Here is a 14993-nt window from a genome sequence, read left to right as displayed (position 1 = left end):
AAACGCTGCATTCTTCTGATTGGGTGCAGCGTTTATTCAAGGGCGGCGTTTATTGGTATTTTTCCTTCCATCTGCGGCGTTTAATCGAATAAATACGGTATTCTAGCTATGAAGATAAAAATCATGGTATGTAAAACATTTGATTTGTTAAACTGGAGTTTATTTGATAAATGTTGTGGTATGCATGAATGGATGTCTTGTGTACTGTCATCAAAATTGTACATTTGCTTTTCAAGAACAAGAAAATTGTTCTCCTTTGTGACATTGGCTACGTTTTGACTAGTTTGAGGATTCTATCGGTTTCTTGTGCTTTCTCCTCCTGAACACTTTACTCTGTACATAATTGTTTAATACTGTTTGACAGTACTTGACTCCTCGTGGTCGTTACAGTGCTTGAAACAAGGGAAAAAATACAGGGGTCCGATCCTTCGGGTTTTTAGTTCGTTGTTCGCTTGTTGCGTCCTGTGAGTCTTCTCAACGTGGCAATAATTAACGATGATACATAATTCTCGGCTGATGCTTCAGTGACGTCTGTCATTGAAAATGTTCATAAATATTTTGTGTTTTAAGATTCACTCGCTGTGGCACTGTACGCTATTATAGTTTTTGAATTCACCATTGGAGGCCTACTGTTTCGATCCTTTTCTTTCTTGTGACTCCTGCAGCGTAAGTGCTTTTCCATTGACGTGGATGTAGATTTGTCTTGGTTTCTCATATTTCTTCAACCTGCAATGGTCCAACAACCTTAAAACATAAATCGATTTTAAAATAATCTCTGTTTGTAGCCTTTGAAAATTATTCCTACTTTGGACACATCTCGCTCCCCTTTGTGTAAAAATTATGTTGGCTCCCAGGAAAACGAATTTTTTTCAGAATATAAATACACATGCGTGAGATTTCAAAATTGGACTGCGGGATGGACAAGAAAGTTGGAAAAGATCAAAGCTCAGTCGGTAGAACTGTGCGGCGCATTGCAGGGTCTCGTTGAAGCTTGGACTTTTTTCAGGCTTGATTGCAACTGCTCAAAGCGCACTTAACGTCAAAATATTTCCTTTAGCAAAAGTTAACTATCAAACTTGTATTTACCTTTGCTTCTCTAGATTATACTCTTTAATGTGCCTTATAAGGCATGTAAGAGAAAGATGCTGGCAATCGTTTGTCCCGTGGCCGAGGCAGTGAGAGGCATGGGCCTATTCCTTGGATGACGTCATAAACTACTTTGCATTATAGTTTTGAAAGAACTTTGGCAGTTTAAATTAGTTTTTGACGTCAATGAAGGAATAGACCCATACCTCTCACTAGCTCAGCCATGGGACAAATGAATGCCAGCTTTGTTGCTCTCTCGTACCTCATATAGGCCCATTAAGTAAATTCTAGAGAAGCAAAGGAAAAGTATTTGTTAGACATTCAATTGACTCTTGAAAAAGAAAATACTTCAAGTAGAGGTTAGGTGCACTTTAAGTTACTTATCTAGCTGTGATGCTCTTTCCAACTTCCATTTCAAAACTATGCAAAGAACATCGATTGCTCGGGAAACAGCACTCTTCAATCAACTATTTATATTTTGTTTTTACAAATTGTACGGTTTTTTGATTGCTCATGTGTTCTCTATAATAGTTCAACCTCTTTCGGGATATTATGCTTCAAATTCCCAATTGACCTGCTCCCAGATGACTTGATGGCTTTGCGAGGCCAGTTTTCTTGGTTTTGTCAGCTCTCTCAGCTGACAGAATAAGTGAGCGACTAACCATTCGTCAGCGAGGCTACGTTTGGCTGAATCTTGACGATAAAATTCTTACCTCTATCGGGTACTTGAAATCCAAAAGTTTCATTGGATTATCGGGACAACCAATTCTTCTTAATCTATAAGGAAAAAGGTATACCTCGATTTGTACTAGCTTGTATTGAAAAGAAATTTACTTACGCCTGTACCTTTCATTGGAAAAAGGGGACGCGAATGGTCTCAGGTGCCTTGTCATTTGTTCAAGTAAAGAGGAACCGTAATTCCTTTCTACTTCCAACCTGTTTCCGACCTCTGTATAAATGTCACATGAAAGTAACTTCTTAAGTTTGTTTGTCGTACCTTTCATTTCAAACATTTGATACACGGGAACTGATCAGGATGTAAGAAAGACTCACTTTTTTCCTGTCCACTTGGGTATTTCTGCCAATGTATACTCGCAGTTGAGCAGAATGAACGAAAGACAAACCTTGAGGACTGTTAGAGTGATATCCTAAGGATTGAAAAAGAGTAGAAATGTTAATTTATGAAGTAAGCTGCGTCAGCAAAGCGGCGGTTTCATGAACGATACGGTCTTGCTCTTCAGGCAGGTGATGCGATTTTCAAAACAACTCGAGTATCAAGAGATTGTAGAGGATAGGAGTATAGCTGAAGTCCCTTTGACGCTTATTTTTCCCCCTTTTTTTTTACCTATTCGTTTAAATATTTATATTGGCTCGGGAAAAGTACTTCAAAACATTTTCCCCTCATAGTGAATCATGAAGCGTCTTAGCGGGCCTTGAGTTTTTTGGTCGCGCCAGTTGGTCCTGGTAACTAATGATGTTAAAGAAGTTCCATTCTGAATCGTCCGAACATTCACAGCATCCCAAGGGTAACTATAAGACTTACTAAAAAGCTCTAGATTTTCAACAAGACTTCTATTTACACTTTTGCACATTTCTGTCTGAGGAGAAACGATCAAGTTACTTCTTTGATGTCATTAGTTACCAGGGCCCAACTGGCTTGGCCAAAATTTTTTGCCCATAAATCAAAGGCCCGCTAAAACACGTGGATACACTACGAGGGAAAATTTTTTGGAAGTACTACACTGCAGACACTACAGATATTTAAATGTATAGTTTAAAAACGTCGTAGGGCCTTTAAGCAGTGACAAGTTTAGGTGAAAAAATGGCAGAGTATTACGATGTTTTCTATTTATCAATAATTTATCCAGTATTTAATTCTCTAGGTTAATCAGTGAGTCGGTTGGTTGCTGAGTCAGTCAGTCAGTCAGTTAGCCAATTAGCTATGTCATAGACCAACTGTACCTGTCCAGGGCAGCGATGATTCTGCGGGGTCGCTTCTTGGTGAAATGGTCCGTATCCGTAAATAATATGATCTACTAACGACTAAAACACAAACCAAAGTAAACAAGCTAAGTGAGTTTTATTTCTCTTACATACGCCCTAAACTCAAGAACAAACCAACTTGCATGCAAATCATGGGACTGTAGAGGACGGTGTCAAAAGACTCCAAAAATCGTTGTAATTGGAGATTTTTGTTCCATTTTATCTGCGTGTTTTTTTAAGTCCTCCAATTTAATTAATTAGAAAAAGAAAAACGAGATTTTCTCTTCTCGTGTTCACATTGTAGAAAGGAGCATCGAGACAACAACTCTATTAAATTAGCTTCATACAAAGCCTTAGGTAATTTTCTCAATTATTTTTACCTCGTCTTCAAAACGAGAAGGCTTAAATGTGTCCGGCTGATCAAATAAGGTGCTATCTCTTTGTGCCATGTGAACATTTCCTACAAGAAGTGTGTCTTTTCGCACCATAAATTTGCCACATTCTGTGTCGAGAATGAAGTCATCTCTGTTGACGAAATAAAACAATATAATTTAGTTTATGACAAGTGAATCATCGAATAATGAAATTGGCCATTTTAATTGCATCATCGTGAAATGTACTGTAAATAAAGACCAGGATGCTTTGAGTGCCCTGCATAGTCTCAAATTTTACCAAATGTCTCCGTTCCGAGGACAGAAGGAAAACAGCTAAATGGCGCAAAAATGTTGGTTTTTGAGGAGAGGGGAACCTAAACCGGAGTACCTGAAGAAAAACCTCTCCGAGCAGAGTAGAGAACTATCAAACTAAACCCACATACGACGACGAATCTGGGAATCGATCCCGGGCCTCACCGGTCGGAGTCAAGTGCTCTCACCGCTGCACCAACTATTCGTTTAAAATTAGATTACGGGTCCCGCCAAATCATGACCAATCAGACTTGGCCTAATGACCACAACACCTCTTATTGGTCTGTAACCAGTGGCCGCACGAGGGATTGCCCATGCTCAATGCAAAGTCATGGAGCGTGCAAGGAACACAATAACGCCACCTTTTTTCTCCCGCAAAACTCTCGTAGTAGGAGTCCTAAAAAAAAGTAATACCGAAAATCCAATGTGGTCGAGACTCATGGGAAATGGACTTCTGCTTAAGACAACTGAAAATCATCACAAAATGCTTTGCAACCAACTGACGTTTTCTGAGGGATCTTTGCATTGGAAGCATTTTGTGACGTGCTTTGCTCCATCGTAGAACAGATGACTGCTGCTTTCTCAATGTAAAATTTGTTTACTACCAACTGAGATTTTTATATCATTTTAAACATTTGAGCTTAGGCATACCGTATTTGCATCGTTCATAGCTAGCTTTATTTGATACGCGTGGGAATGATAAGATGCAACTGTTTGAAACAAACGAGAATAGGAACTACTCACTAACCTTGCTCTGCCGAAGAAAACCGGAACAGGTGGGTGCATGCGCAGTACCTCAAGTATAAAGTTATGTAAGAGTGTCATTTCCTTCAGAGCAGCTTCCGATAGTTCCGCTTTGTTTGACAACACAGTTTTCAATTCGTTTTTCATGCTCTGTTTGTAATCCTCTTCAAGAACATAGAGTCTAGCAATGCAGGACCTCAACACACCAGACACTCCACCATACGCGTTAAAACTAAAATGAAAAGTTCATAAATTATATCTATTTTCAATGTATTAGATTCTTAAATTCCAACTAATTTCCTACATTAGGAGAAACATACGATAACGAATTCTTCTGCTCTTCAAGAGAATATGAGGTAACGGAGCGAATCTATTCCGATGAAATTAGTTCAAAATCTATTATTAGTTCGGTCACATTGCGTAGTTATTTAAAGAATTACACCATAAGCCTGATTTTCATTAGCTACGCAAGCATATTAAGCAAAAGCAACACACGCAGGCACATTTACCTGTTGTTAATTAGTGTCTATTTTTCTAACAAAAGTCTCTAATTAACAACAAGCTACTGAGTTTGCGTATGCTTCTTGTGTATATGCTAATCTTGACCCCAGAGCTCTTGAGAGAAGGGCACTGGGGAACTCTGAAACAAAGTGTCTTCTCGTTGGTTTTCATGAAGAACAATCAAAAGTGTCTCTAATTGGTGCATCCATGTTATCAAGAGGAGTGAGCAGGTGCCATAAGGTTCAAATAGCCAACTTTTAGCTATAAGAACCCTACGGCGCATGTTCTTCTACACAGAGTTCCCAGAGCCTTGGGTCGATCCAAGGCTCTGGTGACTAGAATGGTGCTTATGCTTGCATCACGAAGGAAAACCAGGCTTTATTGGTCAGTTAGTGTGAAAGAAAGACTGCGCGTGCGGTCTTGGGAACAATAGATGCAAAACCCATCTCTGCATGGCCGTAATCTTGGAAGAAATTTTAAAATAGTTACCCGACAAGGGGTAGCAGGATTCGATTTCTCAAATGTACCTCTTATTTACTTGAATTCTTACATTCATTTACTTGCCCTTAATAAGTGAAAGCGTCCCTATTATGTAAAAAATGTCTGTTCACTTTGTCTTGACCCGAAGTATTCCCAAAATGATCACCTAGTATCCAAACTTGTTTATTGCAATATTGTATCTTGACATTATGCTCTGCTTTTGAATAACAAATTAATTAACTGGTAGTTCATGTATTTCATGAATTACATATATTTAATTAATAATGTCATGATAATTGCGGCGATGCAATAAACAGATATTTTGATGTCAAACTATGTAAATTTAACCGTTGGATACTTGAATTCTAGAGTTTTTATTAGCTCCACAAAAAAAAGTCATTCACGCTCATGCTGCTAACAATGGACCTTTCTCACATGGCGATCATTTTGAATCCCGTGGGACTGAAAACGTTTGTTTTGCACCCCCTGAACTTGCTTCCAAACACATCAACTACAGGTTTGGGTACGAACTCTCTTGTCTTTGATTAGCATGGACACCTGATGACAAAGGGCCATTAAGCACTTTTCAAAACATAGCTGTTTGAAGGGTTAAATGACTTTTTCTTGCAAAAAGCGTTTTTTTTTTACTTTAGCATAAACAAAGTGTCCATCAGGGCTTGCTCCTCTGTGATTCCTGCTTGGACTCCAATTTTAAGAATTTCAGCGACATTAGGACTGCTTTTTAGAGTTTGTTTCACGCGACTGGCAGCTTCCATGGCTCTCTTCAGTACTCTGAGAAAGATGAGAGCGAAAAATTAGGATAGAAGCACAAATTTGCATAACCAAGAGGGCCACCAAAACTGACGAGGACTACTTGAGAAACTGTAGAAAGAAATACGACACAGCTGCAAGCTTAACGTTTGTACTCTTCTTCAGTGTTAAGCAATATTTTCCAGGGCAATTCTAAGACCGTGAAATGTGTAATGAAAATAAGTGCACTACAAACCTTCCCTTTCCCCAACTTCCTTTGAGGAACTTGTACATGGCTATTTGATCCAGTCTGGTTCCAAAGAAAGCTTCTGTGAAAATGTCGCTTACGAGATCCATGATACTTAACTCCCATGCTGCCTTCATCTGATTTTCTGCAGGCAAATGATGAGAAATTACAACTGCATTCATCAGCAAATCGATCTTCCATGAAGTGAAAAAACAATCAATCGATCGGTCAGTCCAGTAATCCATGAGTGTATCCTGTTACTTAATGTTACGTCACGACCCACCCTATTGCCGTTGCTTTGTACTCGTCGCCATTTTACAGTGCACTTCACCTCAAATCAATGTCTTTCGTCGTCGCCGACAAGAATCGCTTCACTTATAACAACATATCCTACTATTACGCTTTCACGAGTTGCAGAAGATTCTCAACATTTGCAAAACTGGTATTTCTTAGCCCGACTACCGATGCAGTAAGAGGCATGGCCCCATTCCTTACTTAACGGAACCACTTGTTTTCCATTCGTGTTGTCAAAGAACTTTTGTATTTAAAATTATAATTTAAAATTTGAAGAATAGATTCATGTCTCTCACAGCTCGGTCGACGTTAAACCAAATGACTGCATGTTTTGCGGACAATTTTACGTGACAAGTGAGGAACATTTGACGCGAAAATGGCAAAATGGCAGCACTCTAAGTGAAATATTGTCTTTATTTATTTATCATATTCACCTGCGTTCTTCCATTTCGTAGAATACTCTCTGATGAGTTTCAGACTCGTGTCAAAGATTTTGCTTTCCTGAGCTATTTTACAAATTTGGCTCAAATACTGCTTTTGCTTCTCATGAGGAATCCCATTTGAGAACATTGAAGGTGTATAGCCATCCAGCAAACAAATTTGTAATGCAATCTTCCGAATGCTGGCTCCTTATATATCTGAAAACATCATGAAAAGTACGTATTCTATTTATCTTCTAAGTCTTTATACGTTTTGCGAAATTGATGCTTTTGTTTTGTATTACATAAAGCTGTGGACAAGAACAAAAGAAGCTGGTACAAGTGCACGTTTTCGCGAAGTAGTTTTTTTTCGTAAGGAAATGGTCAATTATGTATATAATGGTTGGCCAACATGGATTAACAGGAGGAAACCTCCTTTCCTCGCCCTGGATCCCCCTCTGAAACGGTTTCATCCTAACTTATTGAATTTAAAAGCGAATTCACTTTAAAATGGAGAAAATGAGACCAGAAGCTATACTAAAAAAATTCACTCACCCTACTCATGTCAAAAAACACTTTCATGCCCTTTTTATCGCTGATGTGAATTCCTTTGACACCCATGTTAACTTTAAAAACGGAGCTGTTATACTTGACTCGTCTCTTGTAGAAGTATCCCTGACCCTTCTGCAAGTCGGAATGAAAACATGAAACAACAATGAGCTTATAAACTTAGAATTGACAGAATTTTGCTAGTGATTAGTCAAGAAACACGAGTTATATGTGAACAAAAGAAGCTGTACACATGAGAAAAAATAATTTAATACTTTTCAAAAGTTAATACCCGAGTTTTTCCTTATCTATCTTTTTTATACTGATTTGTCGTGTTTATTTCCCAGGGCTTCTTCAAGAAGCACGTGAGACCCTGGTAATGAAGTTGTTTTTTCAGTGGTGCAGCATTGCAACGACTTTTAATAATGATTTCATTTCAAAGGCCTCGTACTCTTTGAGTTATCTTAGCAACTTGCATGATGAACTCAACCAAGTGAAATGACGAGGCGATCAAATTGAAATATAGAACGCAGTCCCTATGTATTGTATTGTCAAATTCTAACGAAAACGAGGGCATTACTAAACCACGAAACAGCGAAACGAAACACTAAAACACCATGTATGACCCCACCCTACATTGAATACTAACCGACAAAGGTTGGATTTGAGATGGAATATTGTTTTAGGCCAATTAGGCTTAAAACGTTATTGCTCCTTAGCCATTGAGATTAAGATTAGGATTCAGATTAAAGACTGAGATTAGGAGCAATAACTTTTTTAGGCCTAATTAGGCCTAAAACGATTTTTAATCTCAAATCCAACCTTTGTCGGTTAGTATTCAATGTATGTTGAGCTCATACATGGTGTTTTTGGTGCGTCGTTTCGCTTGTTCCGTTGTTTAGTAATGTCCCCGAAACTAGGGCATTAAATCAAATGTTGTACTCTAGTGACTGCCCAGCGACAGTCGAAAGAGAAAGGATTTTTCTGAAAGACCAAACGCATCTAGTTGGGAAGGAATGTGGTAAGCTTACTGATCAAAGTTGGTCAGTTTCTTCAACCTGCCGCACTCTTTTTCCATTGATTTAAACATGCAACATCGGCTCTCAGAATGAAAACGTGTAAATCTTAGCCCTCAGTTTAGATCCCATTTGAAGAAGACAAAAAGTAACTAAAGTACTGTGAATCAGGGTTGGCTTGAGTGAGATAACGTAATTAATTAGGCTTCTGGTTTGTCTACTGGCCTGATGGCTATCTATTGATTGCTAATACGTCATTTTAATTGATGTCTAATGATAGTTTGAGAGCCGTGATCCACGTTCATAAATACTAATAAAGTCTCATTCGAGGATACGTCTCGTGATAGTGTCAGACAAGTGCAAAGTTGCGCGGTTGAAGTTAATAGCAACCATCATACTCTCCCTGTTCTCAAGGTTGCTATGCCAACCAAGTTTAAAACTGGGAATTTTCATCATACTTCATTTGTTACCTGATTACGTTATTCCGTATTGTTCTACGCTTTTGCAACCACATAATTGCGAATTTTTTTTGCAAGGATGCCCTTCACCAAGCATTTCCGGAACAGCTGGCGAGAAATGCCAACGTTTTCAGTGTCCTCACGAAAGTTGCAAAAAAAAAATTCTATGTAGTGACTTATCGAAAGTAAGAGTTGTGAATTTTTAGAAATGCAGTAAATTTGTACAAGTTGTCACAAGCTACCCTTCCAGTTGTGGCTAGTGTCCTTGGATGTTTTTTTGTTTTCAATTTCTTGCTTCTTACAGAATCAGGTCACATCAGTTTTTAAGGAAATGCGGACAATTAACGTTTGTTTGTGGAAAAAGACAAAGAGAATGAAATAGCTAATGGCTTCTTTGTGTGCTGCATATGTTTGCATGCTGCCATATAAATACTCCGTTTAAACATTTCTTTGCAATAATCAAACGTCCGCTGTTAGCGACATGACAATTACTTACTAATTACCTACTAATATTTGAACACGCTTGAACTGATGTGTACTAGAAAATGAACCATTTATGATTTCACAGTTGATGGAGCGCATTAACTAAGATCAAACACGCAAGTATATTATTGGGCTTTTCTCCTCGCGCCAGTGGTCGCATAAGGCCAGAACACGAAACATATCTGGTGGAACAAATCAACCGTCCTCAACCGCCTCTCACAGCCTCTCCTCCCTCTGACATCAAAACGTTTGTTTCAGTAAATTCAGCTTGCCTAAGTCGACTTTTTTCATTAACATCTCTACCTTACGCGGGGTCCGTGTTGAAAGGGTGCAACTATGCAATCATGCAAACAAAAGCAATTTTTTTTAGGTTTCAAATAATTGAGGCATTTATTGAACCTTTTGTGAATAGGACACAATAACCCACTTACGTAAGAGTTCGTTATTACTCATTCACTAAAAAAACAACACCTTAAACCCTTATCTATTATTTAATGACACTAGCCCGCAAGCCTTTACGACAGTACTTCTAATTGATTTTTCGGGACAGATCTCAATCATGAGTCCAGAGCAATCCGACAAACCGAGGAATTGGGTTTCAAGTTTTGAAGCCGAACGTTGTGAGAGCAATGTCAACAATGCGATATGGATTGTGGTTTGGCGTCTTAAACACACAAACTATACGGTGACAAAAACGGACAGAACGATACCTCCGATTGCCGATATTAATTTTATAATTCGACACATTGAGCACTGCCCAATATGGTCATAAAGGTTTCGATATCCGTGGAGTCGGACCGACGCCGCTTCACAAATGATTACAAGTTCGAAATCTTTCATTTTGTTATCATGTGTTGAATTATAAATCAGTTATAATCGGCTCAAGCTTGCGTGATATCGTTAAGTACTACGCGATATCACACTCGTGCTTAAGCGCTATAACTGGTAATGTTTTATTTGGAATACTAACCACATTAACGTGCAGAACCTGCCTTCTTTAACAATATACTCAGTAAGTTGCAGCTTGTTACAGTACCTTCTGAGATCACAGATAAAAACCTGATATTAAGAGTTGACTTGTATACCCTGCGACCACACTGGGATAAACTTTATTTTAACGTCCCGAGAATTGTATCTCTACTGAGTTTAGACGATAAGTAAATTTTATAAGTGCACTTAAACTAGACCTTCTGTCAGGAAGAAATTCCGATTCATTGCGAAAATGTTGTGGGCCTTTGTCATTTTAGCTCTACCGGTTTTGTCAGAATAAACATTGAGAGTCTACTCGTTTGCCATTTACTACAAACAACTGTGTAATAGGGTAAACTGAAAAAACAAATCTTGAAGAAAGATACCCAAAGACGAGCAAATTTTAAGGAGACTCCTTTCATGAAAACTAAATTTGAGACCTCCGATATAGCCCTGCGCAATTCACACTGTTTGACCTGAGAAATGACGAACACTTAGATTTGCATACAGTCGAGTTTCAAGCAAAATGTTGAACGTTACCATGACAAGTTTGCGGCCACATGAATAAACGTCCCATTTGTCCTGTCCGGGTACTTCTTGTGTCCCTCACACTCAGCCAATGGGAGAAACTTGTCCTTGCTTATAGCTGTGTCGTTGGGAGTCTGTCTGCGCTGCCCTAAACGAAATCCACAGAAAGCATCAAGCTGTTGAACATACTGAGGTAATGAAGAAAAATGTTGGTTTTGGCCTCCTTGTATTTGTCCGTAATTCAGTGATGCCTTTTCAATGTAACACCTTCCGGCTTAAAACACGCAGTCCGTTCAGCTTATCATAACCCCGAAATTCTTGAGTTGTTGTTAGCTTGTGTTTCATTTTCAATATAAAAGCAATATAAATTGTGTGACACAATTTGGCATTTGTTTATTGGTGACCACCTTAAAATGCTCAGAAAGCTCAGTTGTAATTATCACTACAAATGGTAGGTATCTCCACATCAGTGGAGCAATTACGGGGGGGGTGGAAAAGTGATCTATAACACTTGATTGTCGTAAAGTCTTCTAGTTTTCAAACACAATAATTGATTGTCCGCTTTTATAGTGAAATGCTCATGTTATCTTCTAAAATACTCACAAAACTTGTGCAACCCATTGGAGATGGCATCATTTTATCTCATGTCTCTTATCGCGAAGCGCTGAAACATTCTTCTCCAAACTGACAGTAATACTCAAGCAGTTTTGAATAGTAATGCGTGGGGTGTTTAGTTCAATTCTAATCTTCAACTACGACGTCAACGCAAACGTCAGCCAGTTAACGTCATTTCATGTGTGCATTCCCGTTCGAGTTTTGGTAACGTCAATTTCTTATAACAACACAATTACTGTCCTGACATACGCAAAGGTCACTTCTGGTTTCCGTCTGTGGCTCCAAAACGGGGTCTCGAGCTCAAGCGCCCAAGTACTACTACTACTACTACCACTACTACTACTACTACTACTAAATAATAATAATAATAATAATAATAATAATAAATAATATAGAACGTATAACTAAAACGTTATTTCAACTATCAAAACAATTAGTAAATATTTACAATTTTAAACTATATATCGAAATTATTTACAACATTTCAAACTAAATTATAATGTTCAGCGATAGAAAACTAGTTACTATATGTGAATAATTTAAACAATGGGAAAAAGACAATTAAGCATTAAGCTAAAGAAAAAGCTTATCAAAAATCTAAGCCTAAAACTATGAGTACCAAATGTAGACCAAGCCACAGCGAGAGTGAAGTCTTCTGGAGACCTCACGTGAATTTGGAAAGGATATCTATAGCCTCTGACCCATCTGTGTACAGTTCTTAATATAGCAAATGAGACCTGTATTCGTAGCCCGGAAATTAACGCTGGGGTCGTAGGGTTCATTATTCTTGCTCGATAGCTTATTTGCGAGAGTTCTGTAAAAGTTCTGACAGTGCGAGTCCCCTGCCCCCGTTTGTTCCGAACACGGCCAGTGGTGTAAAAGTTTCCCAGCTCTACATCCATCACTCTCTGGTTGTATGGGGTTCCTCTTCTTGTCGTTTTCTGTGCTCGGTCTGAAGATCGTAGCTGTTTGCTGGGCCCTGGTTGGACCGGGAGTTAACGTGCGTTACACCGTACATCAAAGAATGCCGTTACTCCTGGTGTCCAAAAACATCCTGCCTTCATATCCAGATCTCGCTTCTCGACTCATAACAGTGGACTGAAGGTTTTGAATACTTCAATTGTCGAATGTTGGCAAGAGTGGCTCTGTCTCCACATTTCTGCACACTTTACTGATGTGTGGATGTCATTAAGATCTCGGATGATATCGTGTCTCTGAGCTATAAAACCTCCCTTCCCAAGGTCTTGCATGACAACGCATCGTTGACTAGTAAAACACTTCTCACACAAGCACAGTAACTAGTAGATTAGGCAAGAGGAATGTTGTAGCGAAGGCAAAGGGCCTTCCCTAAACTCCTGCTTGTTCAAAGGCAAGACCGTGTTCGTCGATTGGAATAGCGTTCAGCCACGAGCTTGTCTCCCTTGTCCCTTGTCTTCTGCAACCGCTTGGAGTCGATCAGGAGATAACGATTCGGCCATCCTATCAATCCGGGACTTTCCGGCGGCCTCTCCTTTGAGCATTGATTATTCACGCTTCCTTTCCTCCATCAGCTCTCTTGCTGAAGGGGGGATCTTTGAGTAACAATAGAATTGACGTGTGGTGCTTTTATATCAAGCGAGGCATTGGAACTACGCCGAACTTTCCGGCTTAAGATCGGGAATCCCAATCCCGCCCTGCGCAGGTGATATATTTACAAGTTCCTTAAGTTCTTCAGGGAGAGCCTCCGCTCGTACCAAATAATGGGAGGAAGAAAGGAAGTGTGAATCACTTCCTTCGCGTGGGGTCCACATTCTCTTCAAACGAGTCGATGGTGCGCAAGTCAAGTGAAGTTGGATTTAAATCCGTAGTGAAAGCGACATAGGCAGCATGTGGCTTGACTCTTGCTGATCGCTGTGGAGGGACTCCATTTCTCTGAGCCACTTATCAACTTTCTCTGTGACAATATTGATTCTTAAACTCTTGTGATCCGATTTGCCGCACCGAGCGACGTCTTCCCTCGAGCGTTATGTTCACTTCATCGCCAGCACACCTTCTTTGCACTCTCTGCCAGTTCACTGTTCTTGACGATTAACCAGCCTTTTTCGCACCATTAACAATATAATCGAATTTTTTTCCCTTCCGTCGGCATAAGCTCTTGTACCATTTGATAGAGTGTCTCTATACTCCCTCCACCCGCGGAATCCATCCGCCGGCTTAGACTTGCTTGACTTGTGGAATTAATGCCCTGAGACTACTGATCATATTATTGGTGTTAATTGCATACAAAGGCATTTGCTAACGGGTCACCTGTGGTTAGTACCCTCTTGGCATAGGAATCTCGCCTCCGCCACTAATGCAACAGCCTAGAGTGCGTTCTGTAAGTGTTAATGATATATCACGGCGATTTCTTATTTACAAATGATCCTGATATTATGCCTAGCCACCGCCCTGTTCATCTGATTGAACGCGTTTGGTCGCGTCAATTAATAGAACTCCGGTTCCGCCCCTTCCTCATTAAACATCTGATTCATTGCGTGTATGGCCTGCTTCTGATCCAGCGCTGTGACCTGCACAGACTTGCCGTTGGCCACTGCCTCCTTTATCTCCTCCTTAAACATTGCCGAGGTAGATTTTGGCCGATTATGACGCGCAAGACCTCTCCCACTCCAATTGGTCTAGACTCCTGGGTTTTTTGTCCAGCGGTATCAGTCTACACGCAGGTAGCCTTCAAGTATGGAAGGGGGTGTAATTGAACTCATATCGGGTTTCTTGTCATAGTAGCGATCTCTTCCCTTAATAGTTTCCCCTCTGCCGCACAGTTCTTTGATCAGAGAATTCGACGGTACCGTTCGGCATCCATCCCTGAAGGGCCCGCAGAGCCCGTAGTTCTCAGCGCGGAATCGCAACTCCTGCTCAGTGATTAGATCAATATTCCCGGTGGAACAAGGTCTACAGGACCAGGCAGAAGACACTCTTCTTCGATTTCAGCGGGCACAAGGTGTTTGTCTTTCAATTGAGGTAATCCTTTCGTCAGACAGATTCAACAGAACCCGACGTGGTTTTTTCTTTATCCAGCAATTTGATCGCTGCCGTAAGGTTTCCCCTTGAATGACTAACTTTTGCAAACGTTCTTGAGATTCCTTCACCGGGGGGGGGGGGGGGATCTAGCCTTTTTGGAGTTGACAACCCTACCTTGAATTAATCTT

The 14993-nt window shown here is 39.9% G+C and overlaps 1 pseudogene; it reads right to left on the bottom strand.

Annotated features, from left to right (window-relative positions):
* Positions 1 to 570: 570 nt before the first annotated feature.
* Positions 571 to 11829, bottom strand: LOC137991910 (uncharacterized; annotated as a pseudogene).
* Positions 11830 to 14993: the final 3164 nt, after the last annotated feature.

This window comes from Montipora foliosa, chromosome 2 (genome assembly GCF_036669935.1).
Source record: "Montipora foliosa isolate CH-2021 chromosome 2, ASM3666993v2, whole genome shotgun sequence".
NCBI lineage: Eukaryota > Metazoa > Cnidaria > Anthozoa > Scleractinia > Acroporidae > Montipora > Montipora foliosa.
This window is presented reverse-complemented; position numbering and strand designations above follow the sequence as displayed.